The 23,955-nt window shown below is 38.5% G+C and overlaps 1 protein-coding gene across 3 annotated transcripts in view; it reads right to left on the minus strand.

Moving 5' to 3' along the window:
• The window catches only part of LOC149773143 (uncharacterized), a 92,170-nt gene that overhangs the window by 48,908 nt on the left and 19,307 nt on the right, over positions 1–23,955 (minus strand). Inside the window, exon 3 of one of the 3 annotated variants that reach the window (XM_089946749.1) lies at positions 16,597–21,667. The exons of the other annotated variants lie outside the window; for them this stretch is intronic. The gene's annotated coding sequence lies outside the window, so the exon portion shown is untranslated. Of the gene's footprint in view, positions 1–16,596; positions 21,668–23,955 lie in introns of those variants that run through there. 3 annotated transcript variants of the gene reach the window in all.

A 23,955-nucleotide genomic window follows, 5' to 3' on the forward strand; every position in this document is an offset into this window, starting at 1 on the left:
TTTCTCACATACCCACGTTAGCCGAACCTAAGACTCGAACCAACATATACAGAGGTTAGATAGCAGTAAACCGGAACTTTGAGCGCTTTAGACCACTCGGCCACTTGGGGCCCCTTGTGTATTGGGTACTACAAGCCATGTAAACTCATGTCTTATACGCTCTATGTTCAATTAAATCTGCATGTGAATGAACTAAAAAGCTGTTTCGTCCATTTGAAAGTACAGATGATAAAGTTAACGATGTGCAAGACTTAATCGCTAAATAAACGTTTAAAGAAGCAAACGAATTAACTTGAGATTAGCAATATAAAATAACAAGGGTGAGAAACATACTAATTGAATGTACCTTTCTGAGCATTTAAACAGTTATTTAGGAGAACCAATATAATGAATCAGTCTGTAAATAGTGATCTATTGTGTCTACCAAAATAGCATAGCAGAGCATATTGAGGACAATTGATATCGCATATCTATCAAGAGACTTGCCGTTTTACAAGTAAGTTAAAACACTAAATTCGAGAAACAATGCAAGGTCCCAAGGCCGTGCAGTATTACGCTGAAAAACTCGTTTATATTTTTCCATACAAATGCAGTAACCTATAATCACTTTACACACCGTTGGACAATGTTAAATTTTAATTTATTGCATCAAATTAAGCTGATTTATTGTTTTTCCGTGAGAAGAAGATATATTAGAATAGTTTTTCCGCTGCACACCCTGTCACATGACAAAAAGTAGGCACATGCAAAAAGTATGGAAAGAGTAATAACATAAGTGTAATACTGGCACAGAGCGAACAAAAACAATATATAAAATGTCGTACAGGCATGAGCAGCAGAGGGGGCGAATCGGACATTTTGTCCAATCGTCATTTGGCTTAATTAATACCTTCTGCACTCAGCGGATCCAGCGTCGTCAGCGCCTGGTAAAAAAAAAAACGACGTCGTCGTCGGGGGGTAAATCGAACGTCATTTAGTTTAATATACTTTCTGCACTCAGCGATCCCAGCGTTGTCAGCGTCGGGTAAAAAAGCGCGACGACCGCGTCGATGTCATCGCCCCCTCTGCTGCTAAGAGGTTATTTACAATTTAACCGAATATTTGGTCAAGTCCGATACGATATCGTGTCCGAGGATCATGTAAATTTATCGTTACAAATCCATGTGGGGTCGACTGAGCATGACTAAAAAAGTTTCGAAAAACATTAAAGTCCATGTCACCGCCGCACCATGTCTGCCAAATATTTCGTAGCGTGTGTGTATCAACGCCGTTGAATACAGCAAGAATATTACAGTTGTCTCTGATTACTTTTGGAATCTGAGTGTATCGTTGAGTGACATATATCACGTCAGTGTTTTTATGCCTGCCTCTGGAAAATATCTTAGCTGGGTTTTTTTGATTGTCTAACATAACATCATCGTACACGACTAGATTGTTAACGTCGCCATCAATATCATCAATACCTGGTGCATCATTGATATCTGTAATAAACTCAATAACATTTTTTTCAGCGATCGCTGATGCATTCTCGTTAAAATCTTTCAACACCTCGTAGCATCGTTGATCATCTACGCTAGGGGCGATTAAATACAACTTATCCCACTTCATCCATCTCATTATTAAATTAAGTAACAATTGCGTCTTGCCGGATCCAGATGGTCCGATGATAATCATCCGGATCGAGTTTGGTAACGCTGCAACATGCTTAACTGGTTCTCTTGTTTTAGTCGCCGAAAAATCAATTATATTCATATCTCTATACATAAATTATGGATCTATATTGTGTGAAGTGTAGAGTGCGTACTGGCACAAATGATATGACAACCGTTACAACAAGAAATAACAGATCGGCACTTACTGGTAAGTGTGTACAATGCGGTACAAAGAAATTTAGATTTATTTCTATTAGATCCGGAGATGTTTTAAAAAAAAGCGAGGAGGTGATATTGCAGCCAAGTTATCAAAACTCCCCGGAACACCGTGGGCAAAGTATCCAGGAGAAAAGCACCTCCCAGGATATAGCTACTGTGGCCCCGGAACACGATTAGATATCAGACTCGATGATCAAAATCAGCCCAAACCTGGTGAGTATCCAATAAACGCTATCGATAAGGCGTGTCATGCTCATGATGTTGCTTACAACAAAAGTAGCGATCTGCAACAGCGTCATATCGCGGATGTAAAATTAATTCACGCGTTAAATGCTATTCCTGATAAATCCTTCAAAGAAAAATTGGCCTCATGGTTGGTAAAATCGGCTATGAAAGGTAAATTAATGATGGGCGCTGGTAATTAATAACAACATGGAATCCATCTATTATTCTCCGAGAGGATACTGGAAGGGGAAGGCCGCAATTGGTAAGCTTGCAAGCGCTGCAAAAGTAACGAGGGCCGTTGCGGCTAATTGGTTATCCAAACAGGCTATATGGCAAATTTATCTACCACCGCCTAAACAAATCAACTTCTCGCGCTTTGATGTCAGCGTACCTAATGAAGTTCATCAGGTTGATATACTATTTCTGCCGCATGACAACGGTTACAAATACGCGCTAACCGTAGTTGATGTTGCGAGTCGATATAAACAAGCGGAACCGTTAAAAACAAAGTCAGCAACTGAAGTAGCCGATGCGTTTGAGCGGATTTATCGAAGAGGCCCTCTGCGCTGGCCAAATCTATTACAAGTTGATCCTGGTAGTGAATTTCGCGGCGCTGTTTTATCAACGCTGAAACATCATAGCGTCGCGGTACGACGAGGTCATACTGCGCTACATCGTGATCAGGCAATTGTTGAACGATTCAATCGGACTCTTGCTGAACGGTTATTTGGATATCAGTACGCAAAAGAATTCATCCAAGAAAAACGATCTCGTGAATGGGTTAAAAGGTTGCCAGGCGTAATTGCAGCGTTAAATAACGAGATTACCCGAGCAATCAACATGAAGCCCAGCGACGCGATTAAAAAAAAGTATATACCCGGAAGATCAAAAATAGATAGCGTTTCCAAGCCGATTCTCGGCGATGTCACTGTTAGATATCTATATGAACCAGGAGAGCTTGAAGGCGGTAAAAAAAGAGCTACTGATCCTATCTGGAGTGTTACCACACATAACATATCAACGATAACACGATCAACTGATAGACCACCGATCTATAGACTGGATTTAACTGCCCCACAGCGGGGGTTTAAACGCGAGCAACTACAAGTGATACCTGACGATACTCAATTGCCCCCGCGTGGTCTTAACTAGCGCCGTTGCGTCTATTACACTCAAGACAGGTCAACCTCACATTGTTTTTGACATGACCGAGACTGTTCTCGATCCTGTCCACGGTAAATTGGCGGGCGTCTTTATCCGAATAACGCCAACGCATTATACAATTACAACTCGCGCAGTGATTATTCTGTTGTTGTCGTAACGCAATTATTAATTCGGCATCAATATCAAAACGCCGCTGTTTTTTTTTATCCTGTTGGCGGTAACCCGAAAGTTTTCTATCAATGACGCTTGCATCGATGATGTCGTTGGTGACTTTGTCGGTGACTTTGTCGGTGACTCCGTCACTGGCTTCGTCAATAACAATTCTTCGAAGCTGATTTATCCTCCGTACTCTGGACACTGCAAGATAGACTAGATTCGACCATTCGATGCGATTATCAACTATCCAAACAATTGTATCCGTGATGGTTAATCCCTGCGAGGAATGTATTGTTGTTGCGTATCCTAGCGTCCACGGGGATTTATCAGCACGTAGCGCGTCCTCGACGACGCTGATATCAACGACCACGATATCATTCAGCACAAGAATTTGTTTTTTTGTCCTTGACACTGTCGGGCCTGGAATTTCAACTTCAATGTTTTGCCGCCGTGTATCCGCGGGTCTATAACATAACGGCACTGGGCGCGTAGGAAACTTTTCCTTATGCAACGTAAACAACTTTTGCTGAAGTGTGTCTCTGACTATCTTTCTACTCGCTACAATCAAATCGTTTGGTCTCCATGTTTCCCAGAATTCATTTAACGGCGTTTCCGGAATCACCTTGCGGACTATTTCACATTGAACTCTATCCGGCTGTAATCTGATTAATTTCTTAACCTCGCGCAGTTGTTCATCAAGTACTCGGTAATCAGTATCGGTTTCTTCATAATAGTCCACAAAACCCTTTAACCAATCATGTGGACCCTCGCCGACAAATGGTGGTGGTTGGCCATGATCCCCGCACATTATCACCGCTGTATTCGCGCGCAGCAACCAATCAAGAAATGTTTGTAAAACATCTAACGAAACAGTACATATCTCATCCCAGATGATAACCTCAGGAATAAATTTTTCACCCATTCGATCAGGAGTCCACTCACCGCCGCTGTATCGAAAAAAGTTGTGATAAGTATAGGCGTCAACATTTCGTTGTTTTATCTCTCGCGCTAGTCTATGGGTTGGTGTAAGCACGATTATACTTGCCCGCGTTCGAAATAATTCAATTGCCCGAGTCGTCTTTCCTGACCCACCACAGCCGCTTAAATAAACTGTTTTGTGTCTACAAATTGGATCAGAACACGGTGGTGCATTAGACCATTCTGATAGATTATCACCGCGTAAGTAGTTGTTCTCAACGGTGACATCTGCTGACGGGGAATAATCGCGTCGTATTTCATTTTTAATTCTCCATGTACCCCAACTCTCGTCCGGACTAGTAAACTCGGCTATATTTCCCTTATACTTTACGTCTATGTAAAATGAATCAATCGCAACTCTAACTGCGGTGTCGGGAAATCTATTTATCATCGAGAATAAATTTATGCAAGCATAACCCAGCATAGACGCCCTCAAATGCGGGTATGCTGGGCTGTCTCCATCGCTGTAAGTAACAACTGTACCCAACCTTGTTCCATTGGACAAGAAAGCTGTTTTGCAGTTCACGTATCTATTTTTCGCCACTGCGTCCTTGATTACGAAGTCATATTCTGCGTCATCTATAATCAGCCTTGAGCAATATCGTTTGTAGTCGCAGTTTTTTCCACCTTGTGTGAACTTACCAATTATTCTTCTACCGAGATCTTTTGCCTCGCGGTTTCGTTGGTTGAATATCTTTTTGGACCATTCGACGATATATTCCTCGTCGGCATCAATGTGTTTTCTGGACTCGTCAATTATGCTATCTAGACGCTCCGGTTCTGGTAACCAGACTTCAGTCTGCGCCCGGTATGATATAATCGCGTCGCTGACAATCAACGAAATTAGCATTTTACAATCAATCATATACCGTAGCAGCGCTATTGGCAGTCACTTCTTTTCAGTCATGTGTCTACCAATCCAAATATAGCAACAGCGATGAAGTCCTGTTGCGAATTCAAATGATACTATGCGAGCGAATCCGGTTAAATCAAAATCAGGCAGTGGTCCATTAATAGCAACACGAGTCATTTCATGTCTGGGGTGTCCAAATCGTTTAAAGTACTCAGCGGCGGATCCATACCCGAGAAAACTCGCTGGATAACAGGCAACCATATCAACGGAAATCATAGCGTCGCGGTTGTATCTAGTGTTCCATAGTCCACCGTGATAGTATTCCAAACAACTGGATTGTACATCCGGTAGAAATTCCTTGCGCGTTGGTCTCCACGCATTTTTCTTTGCTGCAACATGAGCTGCAACCGATGGAATTGTAAAACAATTTGTTAGCAGTTGTTCATCATGCTCTTTAAATTCCATGGCGGTTTTTTTCATCTTGTTGTGAAACGCTTCAGTGCGATATAATTCACCGTTTGGTCTTACAAACTGATCAAAGGTATCCGCATCGTTTTCAGCGCTGCGAAGTAACCACACTGATACAGGGTCGTTTTTACACAAACAAGCAATAGCATCAAATAGTTTCCTCTCCGCGAGAAAACCGTCCTTGGAGAATTGTTCTCCCAGGAATTCTTCAGGTATATACTTTACTGTTCTATCCCGTGGAAATACTGTGATCGCGGACGTCCATGCGTGTTCGTTATGATCAATAATTTTGATTGGGGCTCCCTTTGATTTGTACTTTGATTCGTATAATACTTCACCGGTTATCGTTGTAACGGTTATTGGAAATCTCAACGATGTTTCTAATCTCGCTATGTCGCTAATGGTTGCTCCTCGCTCCTTCACGGTTAGTTCCCATTGGTTTATTTTGCTACGCCGTAGATCAGTCAATTTGTTTCCTCGACACGCATTTGTAAAATGCTCTATTACTCGTTCTGCTACACAATTTATCCCCGTTGACTGTTTCATCGGCGCTAGTTTTGCGATATCAGGTTTTTTATTTAACGGGTATATTCCATAAACAACTGCTGTTTCAAGATACGCTCGTTCATAGTATGGTTTGTCAATTCCGGTTAACAGCCCCGGCTTGGAGTCGCGGCTAACAATGACTGTTTTCTTGTCGCTGAGAACTGGTTCAAATTCATCACGTATGATCCAATTACCTGATTCCACCCGGACAATGAATTTTACTCTGAAAAAATACTTTTTACCGTCAAGTTGTGATATTATCGTTGATGCGCGCTTGTCGTTCATGGTAGCATCAACAACGCCATCAATTCGAAATGTTGACCAACTATGAGATGCACCATCACGCTTGAATTCATTGATACAATCACGGATTTTATTTAACAGGGTTTTATCGTTTATTAATGCTTTTGGTGCGTCCTTGAGGGCTCTATCGAGATTAAACTTAATATTTTTCCAGGGCTTAATTGCTGCTAATTTCTTGAACTCCTCCTCCATATAATTAAAACAAGTATTTAAATAAAAGAATATAGTATAATGAATAAATGCAAATGGTTGATGATTGGGTCGATAACCCCGTGCAATAAATCATGTAGAGGTGAATTCTGCGGGTATCATTTACAAAGCGTTCGTAATGGTTCTCTTGGCCCCCTCCCGTGCTTGGTTTGCCACGCTGGTGTAAGAGGAAAATCGCAGTTGTGTATCAATTTTGTCGGAAAGCGATACAGAGAGTTAAAACGTTATTACGATAAACGAATAAAAAACTCTACCGTTGACTCCAACAACGATAAAATTATCAAAACTCCTCAGGACTACATTGAAAGGTTTATAATTAAACCAAATAATGAATTAGACAAGTAGTATTATTATACAAATGAACCAAGAATTTCTACCTCACCCTGTGCTTGTTAATTACGAGGCATCTCGCGACGGCGTTGTTAGAAACTGCAGACTGAAGAAGCCGGTTGGTACTGTGAATAATCAGGGGTATTTGCGATTTGGTGCTGGGAAAAAAATTTATCTTGTTCACAGGGTGGTATATGAAGCGTTTAACGGACTGATCAACGACGGTCTCGTTATTGATCACATTGATGGATGTTCTCAAAATAACAGACTGTGTAATCTAAGAGCTGTTACACCGAGTCAGAATAACAAAAAGGGTAAAACAGGAAAACACGCAAAAAAAGCAAAAAGTGTCAAATCGTTTGATACAATAACGCACGAAGAAAAAATATTTCACTCTATGAATGCGGCTGGTAAATACTTCGATATTTGTAGAACCTCAGTACGATTTGTTGCAGAGGATATAACTAAAAAAGCGATCTCAAAAAAGACCGGGCACAGAATTCGATTTTCATACGTAACATCAAGGGGAATAACTCGTGATGGTATATCACCAAGTGACGAAGTTACCGACAGTGTGAACGCTACAGTCTATTACAATTAATAAATTGTCTGTTCCGGAAGAAATACCGGAAGAAAACTGATGGAATAAATTGTTTTTACAAACAACTGTAATATTCTGTTTTATGTTTCATCGAAGTATTTAGTGTTGTTTAAGCGCTATTGATAGCGTTTTTTAAGCAATTTAACGAAATACAATAACACACCTTGTGACTGACGCGGTTGTATTAGTCACCTTATATATAAGCCGACTCGTTATAAGCCTGGGGCTTTCGAAAGCCAATTCAACTAATCAAAACTAACCCATGCTCTTGACCCGGGCGTGTGGTTGTCTTTTGTTCACAATCATGCAACCGGGTTAATTTAATTGGGTTGCTTTTGATTGGTTGAATTGACCGTAGAGTTCCGCCCCGCCGTTTTATGTTTGTGCCGTCTTGTGCCGTCCCATCATTAATTAAGTACATGTAGTGATGTCCCCCCAAGCATGTCTTCTGGGCGGTCTACGATGACGTTTGTCACCCTAGGCCTCCCTCCCGGAGATACATGTTTCGGGTTCCCTTGGGCTCAGTGGATGCGAAGGCACCCAAGGGGTTCCAAGATGTGTTGTTGATGGCTTGTCCTTAATTAAGTTAATTAAGTAACCTCTGGGTCTCTCTGACGTCATAGGGCGCCAGCGAGATTGCCAAATGGGTTATAATTCTCTAGGCAGTAAAGATGTTAACAGCACCTTTATGTGCCTAGAGATCATTTTGTAAAAATATATTTTTTTATATTAGAAATAAGATGTTTATAAGAATATGAATATCGAAGACATCAATAATATATTAACCGAGATTTCAAAATTAAAAAATCAAGGAATTGAATTATCTGATAGTCTCAACAGCGAAAGAATATTATCCGATTATGAAATTATTAACGAACAATCGAAACGGGGGCGTTTTACCCTGGCCCGCGAGTACGCTTTTATAAAACGATTAAAACATACGATTAATGAAAACCTGTACCTCAATAACGTAAATGCATTCATTGGGCTATTCACTGCCGTTGAAACCTTACGAAAAAAACTCGGACGTGCCTATGAACGACGCCGGGAGATTTTTAGTAAGATTAAAAACACTAGAAAAATTATAGACGAAAACTCCGTGGAGCCCCCAATTTAATGGCATACCTGTTCACGTAGCGTAACGGAAGTGAATTTTTACGTTGTATATATTTTTTTCCCCCCGATAGGTCGTGGTAACGTTTTAATTGTAATACTAAAATAGTAAGACGATTGCGTCTGACGCGACAGGTGTTCGGGTATATTCCTGCCACAGGATGACTCGGCGGGAAATTAGAAATTGCGGAGCGATTTGCAATAATGGTAGGTGAATCACTTACTACTCGGCTAGCCAGAGAGCGGCTAGCAGCGCTTAAAAAGTTCATACCGTTACGAGACAGGGTCCGAAAACAACTTCAAACGCGGCAACAACTACAAACTGATTTTGCTGTTGGAAGCGAACAACTCTTTGCCCCAGTAAAAAGTGCAACTGTGCCCGTCCTCGGTGCGCTTGAAAAGATAGCAGCTCAGACCGAACAAACAAAAAAGTCTCTGGAAACACTTCCTGCGGAAATAGCGGTTGCTACAACACACCAACGGCAAAGACCACCACCACTCGCTATAATGGACCCACAAGAACCTTATGTTACAATGGCTGATGAAGAAGAACTAGGTGCTACTGCAAGAGCACCAGAAGAAGAAATACCGAAAGAAATACCGAAAGAAATACCGGAAGAAATACCGAAAGAAATACCGGAAGAAATACCGGAAGAAATACAAGAACAAAAAAAGAGAGGGGAAAATATACCCCGTAATGTACTTAAAAAGAGCACAATAGATACAATTAGAGCCTTCGACAGCGATGAAGAATTAGTTAATTTTACTGCTATAAATTTTGCTAAGAGTTTACGAGAGATGTATATCAAAAAAGGTTACGAAAAGTAATAAGGTCGATGGAAAATGGGCAAAAATGGTGTATTTAGCAAGTAGATATAAAGATGCAGTACCACGTGGTGATACCGATTACAAAGCATTCCTCGAGAATGTTAAAAGTAGGAAACCAAAAAGAGGGGAAGGATACAGCGGTGTGGTTGAAAACGCTAGTGTTACTTGTCCTGGTAATGTTCTCAGTGATATATCACGGCTGGAAGTACTAATCGGAGGAAAACGAGCCGGAAATAACTCTTCGGAAATAATCAATGAGGCCGCTGATATTTGCAGGCGGTTATTTGCCGGTGGTATCATGGACATTAATGTATATCGAACGCTCATAGACGAACTCGTGGATGATTAATTGGAAAACACTGGTGTTTTTATAATAAAGATGATTATACACTACAACCATGATAAACCAGTCAGCGTCTACGTGGTAAACTCACGATTGCCTGTATACCGCGCGTGGTACGGAGACGGTCTCGGTAGCACCATTGCGGGGTTATTTACAAGAATGGCTCCAAAAGTGGCGCCGTTAGCTAAACAATTATCTATGAAAGCCATTGATGTTATTCGTGATAAGGGAATCAGCGCTATTGGAGATGTTGCCGGAAAGGCGTTTTCTGCAGCAAAGGACAAACTAATGTCGTTGGTGAGAAGAAAAAAACAAACGCCGTTGCGTTCTACAACAGTGATGCCTGCAAATGTCAGCAGGGTAATAAATAACGCGGTGGAAAAAAAACTAGCGTCGATGGCCTCGCCATTGGTTTCGCCATTGGCGACTCCGATGACTACGTCGATGGCTTCGCCAACGACCCCGTCGTCGTTGATGGCGGAGCCATTCACCGATGCAACAAGCAACGCGCTCATGAACGCGATAGCGGGAAGTGGTCTTAAACCGAAACGAAGACGACGTTAATGAATTGCAAAGCAATTTCAATTGAAAACATCAACATGATAAATAATAAAATATTTGCGCGAACCGCTGATCCCGCGTTTGATATGGACGCCCCAGTGCGCAGGGATGATTCTGTCCGTGATTATCAATTTTATTCCTATCAACCACCACAAGCCGACCTACGATCGCGAATTGAACTTCAAGTCCAAGATACCAGTAAATACTTTTTGCCGTGTGAAGCGTTTATCGAAATCGAAGGGGAACTTGTAACAAATGCTGCCGATAATGCACCATACGCAAATGACGGTCGTGTTCGAGTTGGTTTTGTCAACAACGGTATCATGGCGTTATTTGAGAGCGCCAGATATCTTATTGACGGGCGAGAAATTGAATCAATAGAACGCGAGGTTGATGTTGCAACAACGATAATTGGGCTAGCAAGATACTCCGATGATTATACAAGATCGGCGGGCCCATCTATGATGTTCGCAAAGGATACCACTAATAACGCTGATCATATTCAGTACATTAACGTGCTGACGGGAAGAGATAACGTAACTGACCCACAGGCTGAAGCAGCCAATCCAGACCGCAGGGTAAGACCAGGTGACAATTTTACTATTATAAAAAGTACTAACGATAATTTTAATCTAGGATTTGCAACACGATTAGGGATGTTGCAAGGACAACGCCGACAGTTTTCATGCGCGATTCCACTCCATCACATATTCGGATTTTGTAGAAATGTCAGAAAAGTTATCTATGGGGCCAAGCATACAATCGCGCTAACGCGAAGGGGCGATGATAACAATGCAATATGGCGTGCTGCTAGCGTCACTAACGGTAAAGTCGTTTTAACTAAAATAGCATTGTGGATGCCGGTGTTGACTCCATCAGTTACCACGGAAGCACGATTGTTATCATTTATGGAACGGGGGGGAAATCGTTGTTGAGTTGGCTAGCGGTAACAACTGATGCTAAAGAGGATAATGTCGCTGATACATTTACATGGCACTTGGCATCAAAACAAGGCGTTTCAGCCCCGCGTCATATATTTATAGCGCTACAGAATAGGGATCGATTGGGCAATCAAGAACGCAGCCATATGATATTTGATCAATTAGGAGTCAGGGATGTTTCACTGAGAATAAACGGACAACAGGAACCATCCGAGGATATACAGCTTAATTACGGCGACAACCATGTCGCACGTGTGTATCATCGATTACTGTCATATATGGGTCGTGATCAAAACGTCGACACTGGTTTGCAAATATCACAACTTGATTTTAAAAACCTGTATCCGATTTATTACTTTTCGTTGGAACATCTTGATTTAACGAGACAGTCCGTCGTTGATATACACTTCCGAACTCGTATAGACCCGGGTGGTGTTAATTATAGAGCGGTTGCTGTCATTCTCAGCGATAAATCAATGCTGTTGGAAGGTGTTGGTGGACGAATGAGAATCGTTGATGCGCCAGTGGAAAATATGTAATTGAAAACACAAACGCGTTTACAATAAAATGTCGTATAGTGTTGTCGGCGTTACACTAACTGATGGTCAAGTCAAGAAATTACGATCAAAGTCGGCTAAACAATGCGGGACCACAATAACGCTGAAGCCGTCGCAGATTGCAGGTGGTAATCATAAGATATCATTGACGACACGTCAAATAAAACATTTCAATGATGCAATGAAGAATAAAAAGGGTATTCAAGTAAATTTCTCAGCCGCAGCGATTAAAAACATGGAAAAGACCGGTGGGATATTTCCGTTGTTAGCTGCAATTCCGGCGTTGATTGCCGCGGCGGCCCCAGCGGTGGCTAAGGCGGCGGCGGCGTTAGGAGCCGTTGGTACCGTGGCGGGAATGGCACTAAAAAAAGCAACCGGAAGAGGCTATAAAAAAAAGAAACGAGGACGATCCGTAGCCGGAAAGGGTTTAAGACTACCGGGAGCCCCGTATTCATGGTACTCGGGGAAGGGTCTAAGACTACCGGGGACCGTTTATTAACGCAAGAGTCTATGGTTCCGTTATCCAATTTTGATTTAATAGATGCCGCAGACGCGTTAGCGATAAAAAACTTCAGAGGTGTTTTTATGAGGGATCAATTACCAACAAAACCAAGGAATATTGAAACCGGTATAATTAACCTCGATAAATCCTCCGGAGCGGGAACTCATTGGGTTGCATACGCGATTGATCCGCGTGCGATCGTCTATTTTGATTCATACGGGTTAGCCCCGCCAAACGAGTTCATGCGGTATATCCGGGCGTGTTCAGCCCCGGTTTTTTATTCCACGCTGCCAACACAACAATTAAGTGACCCACCGATATGCGGCCGTGAGGTATTGAACGTACTCGCGGCGATTTCATCATCGCGGAAACCACCTCATGTGGTTGTAAACAAATACACTAGTGGGAAATTTAGAGACAATTACATTAGATAACAATGATTGATATCTGGGGACGACCGGTTTCGGCGCTGAAAGAACCCATAACGTCCGCCACCGATGACATAAAAAAACTAATCGAGGATGAAATCGCTGATACGGTAAATCTAACCAGTGTTGACCCGGGCGAAATAGTTGTATTTCAAGACCGCCAGGGTAAATTAAAATCCAGTAATGTGTCACTCGACGATGTTTTAATACGACAGCGTGATGCCGCCGAGAACACTATCGCGTTGTATACCAGCGACGGACGACTCAAACCGGGTGAATCCATCCTGACGATAACGAATAGGGTAACATTAATCCAAGACGGTTTTATAAGGTTAGATAGATTGGTGACCGAACTTGACACGCAGGTGAATAAATTCGCCGAGGTGGAAAAATCTGTCACAGGTATGCAACTCACTACCGCTAGTTTTTTTGGGACCCCGACGGTGACCGAACCAAATCTTGCAGGGATAAAAAGTACTATTTTGGAGTTTACAACGCTGTCGGGCCAATTTTACACGTTACGAAAAAATGTTAACAAGATCGATGACAACTTTGATAAATTCTTTGGTAAAAAAAATACCAAGCTGGATGAAATTACAACAACTATAAATGATATCACTGCGTATGGACAGGAAATAAGAACAATCAAAACTGATGTTGCAGCGAACAAAGGGAATATAGACGCGCATGGACGGAGAATAGAAACAATCGGCGTTAGTGTTGCATCGATCACAAATAATATAGACGTGTATGAACGGGAAATAAAAGCAGTCAAAACTGATATTACAGCGATCAGGACTAATATAGACGTGTATGAACGGGAAATAAAAGCAGTCAAAACTGATATTGAATCAAACAAAAATAATGTAGACGCGCATGGACGGGAAATAAAAGCAGTCAAAACTGATATTACAGCGATCAAGAATAGTGTAGACGTGTATGAACGGGAAATAAAAGCAGTCGACAATAATATTACAGCGATCAGGACTAATATAGACGTGCACGAACGGAAAATAAAAGCAGTCGACAATGAGGTTACAGATATCAAAAACAGACTACCGGGGATGACAGGGCAATTTGAAAAAATAAAAATCCCTCGTGAAAACACCATCAACTCGGTATACACAATTCGGCATGGATCATTCACTTGGACATCTTCTACACAGAATATAGTAAATATTACCGCAACTGTTAAGGGCATTTATCGATTGACACTGGTTTCAATGATGCAGTTTAATATATCATCGTCGAGTTCATCCGGGTTTAACAATACAATATCAACAATTATAGACAAGGACGCAACTGAACCGTTTACAATTAGAGCCGTTGATAGAAATTTAGTCAGGGCAAACATTACATGGTATGTGGAATTTGTAGTGGATCTAAGTAATTAAAAACACTAGCTCTTTTAAAATAAAAATGACCACCAAGGTAATTGAATCAGAGGTATCACCGACGTCACATCAATATCGATTCGATACCGTAAAAGAATTCTCCGCGAATTTGAAAACGCTTTCCGAACAATACGTGTAAAAATAAAAAAATACCGTCGAAAAATAACCGCCATCGACGCGGCCGTGTACTCGGTGTCCGGTATAGTAGCTGGTACCGGTGTTATTTTATCCACGGTGACCATGATGGCCCCGATCGCTGTTCCAATCGCTATCTCCGCGGCGACAACAATTGCTGGAGTCGCCAACGCAATCACTAGAAAGATATCATCGTGTTCTCAGAAAAAACTCAACGAGTATACAGTAAAACATCAAATAGTATCCGACGCGTACTCGAAATTATCCGGGTTGATCTCGTTGTCGATCGATAATTCGTTTATATCCGATGTTGAATTCTCCACGATGGTCCAGTTGTATGACTCCGCGATGTCAAAAATCGAGGATTTTCAACTGGAAGCTGGAAACCACGTCGCTGAAACCACTTCAATGGGCTTAAAACATTCTCCTGAAAACAAGCAAGTTGTTAATATTCGGTGTTGAAATTGAACACTAGAAACAGCGAATAATAATAATGTCGCTGAACCCCGAAGGGTTTCAATTACTTCAACGGATCGCGGAGAACACCACTCCTGTACAAACAAGTATGATATCAATAACGTCAACGAAACCCGAATTCAGTGTGAACTTCCCATCATCGGTTCCAGTGAAGGAAATAGCGCTGGCAAAATTGCGAGTATATCACAGTTGGCCTAATATCCGAGCGGACTCATTTAACGGACAACAACCTAATAACTCGCTGGTTTTTGCATGGACAAATAAACCCGATGGGACCCCAGACTGGAAGGAGGTTACAATACCAACTGGGTCATACCAAATAGAACAAATTAATAAAGAATTTCAACGCAGGATAAAATCAATCACAGAAAAAGAATCAAAAATCGCTATTACGGTTCATGAACCGACGTTATCGTCGACGATTGAAATAAGCACACCGGGGTATATGGTTGATATTTATAACAGTTCAATAAGAACCATACTAGGTTGGCCCAAGAATCCACCTCATGAAATCGCCGCGGACTTGCACACGAATGCGCAATCGTATTATGAAATTAATCCCAGTTATCGAGATGATTTGTCTATTATAAAAAACACGTTATTACCCAGCAGGTTTATATTTCAAGACAGGAATACCATGCAATGGTATTTTCCGTATAAGGAAACTCCTGAATCGTCCGCCACGGTCACAGTTAATTTAAATGATATCATTAGTGCTTTTACCGAGATTAATTATATTTACCAATCACAACTAGAACAGCTACGGAAAACAAAAGCACGAAAACACGTTGAGGTGTTAAATCAACTTATATCAGACATGGAATATATTAATGAGCGAATCGTTAAAACAATATCTGCTAACAGCGATAATAATAAACAAAAATTCCTAACCGAGTATAATATCACAGAAGCCGATTTACCTAATTTCAAGTTTCCAGGATACAACGCGCCAGAACTAAAAAAGTCTCTTATTGATTTTCTCGGTCCATCAACTATTCTCAGACACGATAACGGAGAGGGTGGTAGGCATATTGCTCCATACAACGTAAATATCGCATCGGTGATAGCAATCAATCTAGTGTGTGATGTTATCGAAGGGAGTTACCAGGTGGATACCAAGCAATCAAACCAGGCTCAACAGGGGTATATCCTTTATTCATTTTCACCAACAGCCCCTCCGAGATTTTTAATCGTTGAGAGTCCGATTAATCCGGTCTATATGAGATGCCATAATCGGTTTTTAACGAGAATTAATTTTAGACTTACCGATCAGTCAAATAACCTAATTGATCTACAAGAGGAGGAGTTAGAGATCACTCTGTTCGTAAGATCATAAAGACTCTCATTGTAAATAGCCACTTAGCAGCAGAGGGGGCGATGACATCGACGCGGTCGTCGCTCTTTTTTACCCGACGCTGACAACGCTGGGATCGCTGAGTGCAGAAAGTATATTAAACTAAATGACGTTCGATTTACCCCCCGACGACGACGTCGTTTTTTTTTTTACCAGGCGCTGACGACGCTGGATCCGCTGAGTGCAGAAGGTATTAATTAAGCCAAATGACGATTGGACAAAATGTCCGATTCGCCCCCTTTGCTGCTGCATGGCTATGAATGTCTTTCACAAGAAAGAAGTAAGCAAATTAAGTAATAACATTATAAAAATATCCATTAGCTATAAATTACGCAAGATAGTCTAATTATATAATGAAGGTATACATGGAAATTAAGTGACAATAAAATGATTTCAATTACTATGCGGGCTATGCACCGTACGATATTGCTCCTTCCTTTCCTCCCAGATAAGAAGAATAACTGTCCGTTATGTACAACATAACACGATTTTAACTTACTAACCCAAACTACCAACTATATACATAATGCTATAAAACTAAATGATTGTCTTAAATCGTGTTGCTCTAAGTGTGATCTGATTAATCTTTGCCTTCTTAATGAAAAGACAGAAATTTTGAAAGTTCTCTTTTGACCTTGTGATCGAAACAAAGGACGTCGTCTTTTATACCTGTAACAGAACTTTGGAATTCAACTATGAACATAAGAAATATATTAAACGTTGAATATGTTATCAGTCACAACGATATGTTATTATATTTACAAAGATATGGATGACATGTCGAGCACTTGGTCAAAACTCTCATACTGTGCTGGTACGGCAATTGATCCAAACCTGTCTTAATAAAACGAATTTATTGCCGAATATGACATTTTCGTGTTTGGAACACATGAGGCTATGTATTACGTAAAATGTAGTGAACAAAATACAACTTTAATAAGTTTTTATGTATTAAATTTGACTTTAAATTGTAAAAAATAAAAATAAAAACATGATTTTTGTATAACTTAAGAAAGAACATTTTGCAATATATGACATTTTTAATAGGAACTTCCACGACATTGTCCTTTGCATGCACAGAAGGATGCTCTGGAGTAAATAGGGACCCTTAAATCTTTATCAGGTATCATTTCTTGTTACAGTGTTATTAACGTCACAAATCCTTGATGCGTTACTGAGTCTAATATAAAGAAGCGATGTAGCATATATTTAATACATAGGAATTTTTAATTCGTACTCTGTGGAGATTCAAACCCAGGTCCGCGGGTTAAGGCACCAATCGCCTTAAAAATACCTACGAGTCTATATTCCATCACGACTAAAGCACACATCGCTAAAAACGATGTACGAATTAAAAAATGTCTTACCTGTAAGATAGTATTATTTGCATGAGATATTAATTCCGCCTAATTTCATTATCAAGTATTTTCCTGTATAATCCTGTGATAGCACTTTCCGTTATATTTGGCGTATATTTGTTATTCTCTATTCCAATATTACGTCTGTAGGCTTGAAAAAACGGTAACACAAAAAAAAGTGAAAACAACAACTTTACAAAATATAACAATCAATTTCTTTCCTTGAAAAAATACTGCAAAAATGAAAAAATATGAGAACTTACGGTTTCCAAAATTAAATCCAAAAATAATACAAGAATAATGCATGAATAAAAAATGTTGAAGTCCTAATATTTCAATGTTCTAATAATTCTAAGTTCGAGTCCCGACGAAGAATCCAAGATGGAAGGTGATGGCGTATGCGTTAGCCTGTAATGTGTTGACGTCTACAGTTCCTTATACAAACATCACTATAAACTTCCACATTGCAGACATCGTAGCGATATGACTGAAAAATTGTTAAAGCTACGTTAAAAATCCAAATCTCATCACATCACATCACATCACCTTATACAAACACAATAATTTATCCTTCTTTTTTGGAAATCCAAATAAAATTTCAATAAATGTCCTTGTTCAAGAATTCTGTATGAATACATAAATATGTCCAGAGAAACGAACTAATCTTTTAGAGTCCAAATAATTTGGAGAAAAATTGACAAATAACTCAAAATTCAAAAATTCTATACTTTAATACTGGTCACAGCAGAAGACAATAACTTGACATCAAGTGTGTAAAAGCTCTCTCTTTCTCTCTCTCTCTCTCTCTCTCTCTCTCTCTCAACATCGCTATTAATACTAAGTATTTTGCAATTTCGGAAATGCCTAATTGCGAAATAGTGAATGACGTAATCATGTTTACATGTAAAAGTCACATAGCTCATGTATGTCCTTGATAAGAACCAATCATTTTGCGCCAAGTAAATGTTGTTTACTTCACACTCATTCAAGGCCAGGAACTAAGTCAAAAATACAAACAAGTGTTCATGTTATCAGGTATTTATGTAAACATTCAGATCAAACTGTATGTTCTGGAAAATATCAAATTCCTAGTAAACAAAATTACATTACATTGACATGTAAAGAAAATGGAAAGACTCCAAAACCCACATACAATCAAATCAAATAAAAGATAAATTAAATCAAATATAAATTACTCAAATATATGTAATACTATAATGTGCCTTATTTAACTCGATTTGTTTCGGTGAGAATCGGGAATGAATATATTGGTAGATGAGAATTAATTACTATCTGTTCATGCGAGTTTCTGTGCTACACATGAAGGCATATAACGCCGTCTCAATAGCACCATTGTGGTGGCATGGGTTCTATTCTACGAAGTGTGTGAATTGAAATTATTTTACTTGTATGATTGAATTTTTTATATTAAATATTAATTCTGCCGAGTATCATAAAGCAGTCTCATGTAAAATCCAGGGATATTACTTTCCATTATGTTTGGTACATATTTGTGATTCTCTCTCTCTCTCTTTATTTATATATATATATATATATATATATATATATATATATATATATATATATATATATATATATATATATATATATATATATATATATATGTGTGTGTGTGTGTGAATGAACGTATGAATGTGCATGTTTCTGTGTGTCAAAATTAGTAAGTGTTATTTTATGTCGACATCACGATTAATCCATGAAAAATTAATTTTCTTAACAAATTCTGTTTCAGACACGGCCTCAAATAGCAATTATACGTATATTTTATATTTCTGTCAACACTGTTACTGCCTCTGAGCAGGTCATTTACGATTAAGACCTGTTTCGTGTTACAACAACCAGTCGTGGCAACATACAAATTGATACGACAGTTTTACCATTGTTTACTCTACTATGATATTCAAACTATAAAATATATAAAAGTTAGATTTTAGCAATATATATATATATATATATATATATATATATATATATATATATATATATATATATATATATATATATTGTTTAGCTAAAGACACCTCTAGAGTAACGATTAGTCAGTTTAGATAAAATAATGGTGAATTCAGCTTTTTTATGATTAATGAGAGTAAACATGTTTAATGGTCTGGCTAGAGGTGAATTATATACTTGTTTACTTTGGAGGCAATACAAAACAAATAATTATAGCCCCAATTCCGTCAGACATATGGAAATCGAGAGACAAATGAAGTCCAGACAAACCGTTTGAATAAAGAATGTACAGGTGGCAGATGGTCATGAACAAAATGTTGTGTATATTTAATTTAATTGTTTGTTAGTTTTTAAAACTATTATTTTTCATTGCTTGCTATTGTAATGAAACATTGTATGATGGACTTTGACTTTTTCTAAAATTCAGTTGATTTCTGTTTGACGTGATCGATTTGTTTTTTGTTTTATATTTTTTCTTTTCATTTTGTGTAAGCAACTAAAATATAGCTAAATTATTCTCTCTGTGAATGGGCTTAATATCAGGATCATTATTAATAGAAGAAGTACATATGATTTTTGGGGTCAAAGTTTTTGGAGTTTCCTAACTGAATTATACATAATTTATGTTATTGTTTAGTAAACATCAGGATCATTCTAGGTTATTTTCTATTAGGTAATGGATGTTATAGAAAACGCTAATTGTGATCTTAGGTTAAGTAGAGAAATTGATATGTTTTTAATTGTGAGGACTTAGTTATTTGTGCTTTAACATATGTCACCTTCACGTTGCATTATGTTGTGACCAGTTGGGCTGAATTTATTTTCTTTAAATTGTTAAATTCAAGTGAATTTTTTCTCTGGAAATTAAAACGTCCTCTCATACGATTATTGGACAAAGACAGTCATTGGAATTTATACTGAATTCAAACATGAAATTATATTTATGTGATTCAACAAGAGACTGCTGACACGTCAACACTTTAACAGATACTACATACATGTCATCGAGTTCAATTAGAGGACTTGTGGGGAATTTTATTCAGGACTTTAATTAATAGGACATGTGTCTGCAATTCTTGGATTATTTTGGGATTTCATTCTCAATACAGTAAGTTGTTATCTTCCATTTTCACTTTGTTTTCTAGGGAAATACAATTATTTATTACTTTTGCAAAGCTTGATGTTTTTCAAAAAAAAAATATGTTACTTATTTATAGAGTAAAGACTTGTATCAGAAAATTGAGGACTTGTCCGTGATACGAATGTCTCTAAAATATTTTAGAAAACTTTGTTGTTGAAATTTTGTTTCATCTCGTTTTGGAACTTTCTAAATCCCTGGTATTAATTTACATTTTAGAAATCTGTAGTGAAACCATTAAGCTTTTTATATTTTCCAATATTTTCCATTTATCTTAAAATTGTTTATGATTCACTTTCTTTGCACCATACTGAAATACGCATTCCTCATCCATTTACTGACAAATTAAACACAACATTTAAACATTTAGGAGAATGATACTTCCGAAACAATTATTAAAAAAGACAATTCACTCAAAAATATTGAAATTTTATCATTTAGCAAAATGTTATACAATGTTTTTAAATGTTCTTTTCTGATTAGATGCCTTTTATACGTCTCCAAATATGAATATCTAGTTAAAAGTGGTAAAAGAAACATGATTAGCGGATGACTATGGGAAGCGACTCATTGTGTTTAGAGATTAAGTTTAATCCTATAGTATCATGCTACGCCAACTTGGATCGCTCTCTCGTAATAAAAATTAAACCCAGAATCAATCCATAAGCAGGCAAATGCAACAAATCTTCACAGTTCTACACTATTGTTGCCACATATGCATAACCATATGTATTTAGTAGGTACAGCTTTTGCTATGTCTCTTTGTACCGTACACTGACTGTGTCACACAGCTTTAATCGCTTCTTATTGTTATCTCTATAAATCGGTATAATCTGTTCCTCTGTTGTATCCTGGAGATCTGCAAAACAGTGAAAAGATTGAACTGCATTCAACCGAACGCAACATTAAAAGGGTAAAGTGACAATAAATTCTGTATCAAATTTATTCCTTGAACTTTCAAGTTGGATACCAAGCAAACAGTTGTGATTAGGATGATTCTGCAATGGCCACCTCAATTAAAGTTCCTGTTATTTCCTTCAAATTGAATTATGTGTAACAAGATAACCGGGTGGGATATTTCGGATTGACAACAGAACACGTTTTGACGACACAGATATATAGTTTAATGTGATGATTGGTATGAGCAGTTGATTATAATGTGTGCGTATTTATAATCCAAATATTGGATCTATTTAACATAAAACGCACAGTTTCAAAGATGGAAAAATATACAAATAAATTAGTTCAGTAACACTAAAACATAGGATAAATGATTCACAAATGATTCAATAATGGAAAGATGAATATAGTTCACTCAAATAGTAAACGATGCAAGTTTTTACACAGTAAAAAAAAAATGTATTCGCTCAGGTAGCGAAATTATGTCACTAAACACAAGAACGGATATACAATCTATCCTTCCGGTCCTGAATAATACACTGGGTCTTACTAACCCAAAATTAGCATACAGCTAAAATACATGTATGAAGATGCACTCCGTTACCTGTGCACCATATCCGCTCTACAGCTCCTCCGAATCAATTTCACAACTGCTGTAGACTCCGGACCCTCGGAATACTATGATCACTTGAACATTAGACCCTCCGGACACTTGAAATATTAGACCCTCCGGACCCCCTGGTCCTTCGACGGCTCTACAGCTGGGTCACCTTAGCCACTCCTGACATTAGACACTCCGGACGCTAAACTTTAGACACTCCGGCACCTTAAACGCTCCGGACAAACGGACGTTTCTACACTCGGACAACACCGGACACCCCGGATATTCCTACCCCCAAACACACACAGCCCTACAGCTGGAGTTGTGCGAATCCTTTAAGCACGCCGCTTGCTGACAAAACCATTAGTATTGTAAAGGTCCTTTACATGCAGTAACGTATTTATACCTTTAGAATTTTCGTTTTGCTGTATCGAAAGCACCTTGCACGTGTGGCATAGGACAAATCGTACTCACGATTTCGAAATACATAGACCATATATATAATCACCCTCGGGTATCGTTGTACAGCGAAAAGAAACGAAACCCGAGTACAAGTATTTAATGAACAACATTTACACCATTCCGTGACATTATATCCGTAACGTGCAACATAGCCTATGCTGTATTTAAGATATAGTTTGTTCTCATTAGTGCATAGGTGGAGGAGATAATCTTGTGATGCATTACTTAAAACTAACGACAAGAATTTCTTCGAAAAAATGGATAAATGAAAGAAATACATGGATGTAAACAGCATAATTAGTACAGTGATACTTGTCATTTATAAATAAATCTTACATGGAAGTCTAATTGCATTGTTTTCCATATGGCTCATGTTTAACAGCGTCATGATCTCATATCATTAGATCGCAAGCAATACTGTTGTGAATCCACAAACAATGTTGTAGCCTTTAATAACGTTAGCCAATAACGTATTTGAGTAATTCACAGTCCTTATACTATAATTTGATCTCTTTTACATTTGGAATTAAATAATGAAACTCTTTTAATATTGCAATACGATACTAGGGGCTTCATACACATGATATTCACACCCGTTTTCAAAATATGGTCACACGTGTAATATCATCTAAGTAAATATGTGAGGCAATCAGGACATGATAAGAACTAAAAGTGAATATACTGTCCCATAATAAAACATTTTATTAACGTATATGTTATTCTCAGTCACTTTAACACATACCCAGATAATATTGTTTGATTCAGCTCGTGTTCTGTTTTGCACAGCGAAAGTCCCATTTGATATATGTTTTACTTATCTCCGCAAGTTGAAATTCATCGAGATTTACCTTTGATTTCCCTTGAATTGTATTGCTAAGATATATTGAAATCATAACAACTATGTAAACAATAGATACAGAATTCTATTCGACTTTTCATCCGAGTTGGAGGAAGGAATTCGTATGATATAGCCCATGAATTCATCTCAGCCTGACATGATCGATGTATTGGTACGCTTTATCAAATATGTTCTTTAGATAGACTCAAAATAAACTTAATAAAGAACAATATTGGATAAAACCTACTGATCCAATAAAATCTTATTTTACATACATCTTTCATGACCAAATCGTTTCACTCAATTTAACCTTTTAGTATTTCCGTGAAACTTTCCTATTTTCCAT

This window comes from Sinohyriopsis cumingii, unplaced genomic scaffold, assembly GCF_028554795.1.
Source record: "Sinohyriopsis cumingii isolate HCF-2022 unplaced genomic scaffold, ASM2855479v2 utg000873l, whole genome shotgun sequence".
Classification (NCBI taxonomy): domain Eukaryota; kingdom Metazoa; phylum Mollusca; class Bivalvia; order Unionida; family Unionidae; genus Sinohyriopsis; species Sinohyriopsis cumingii.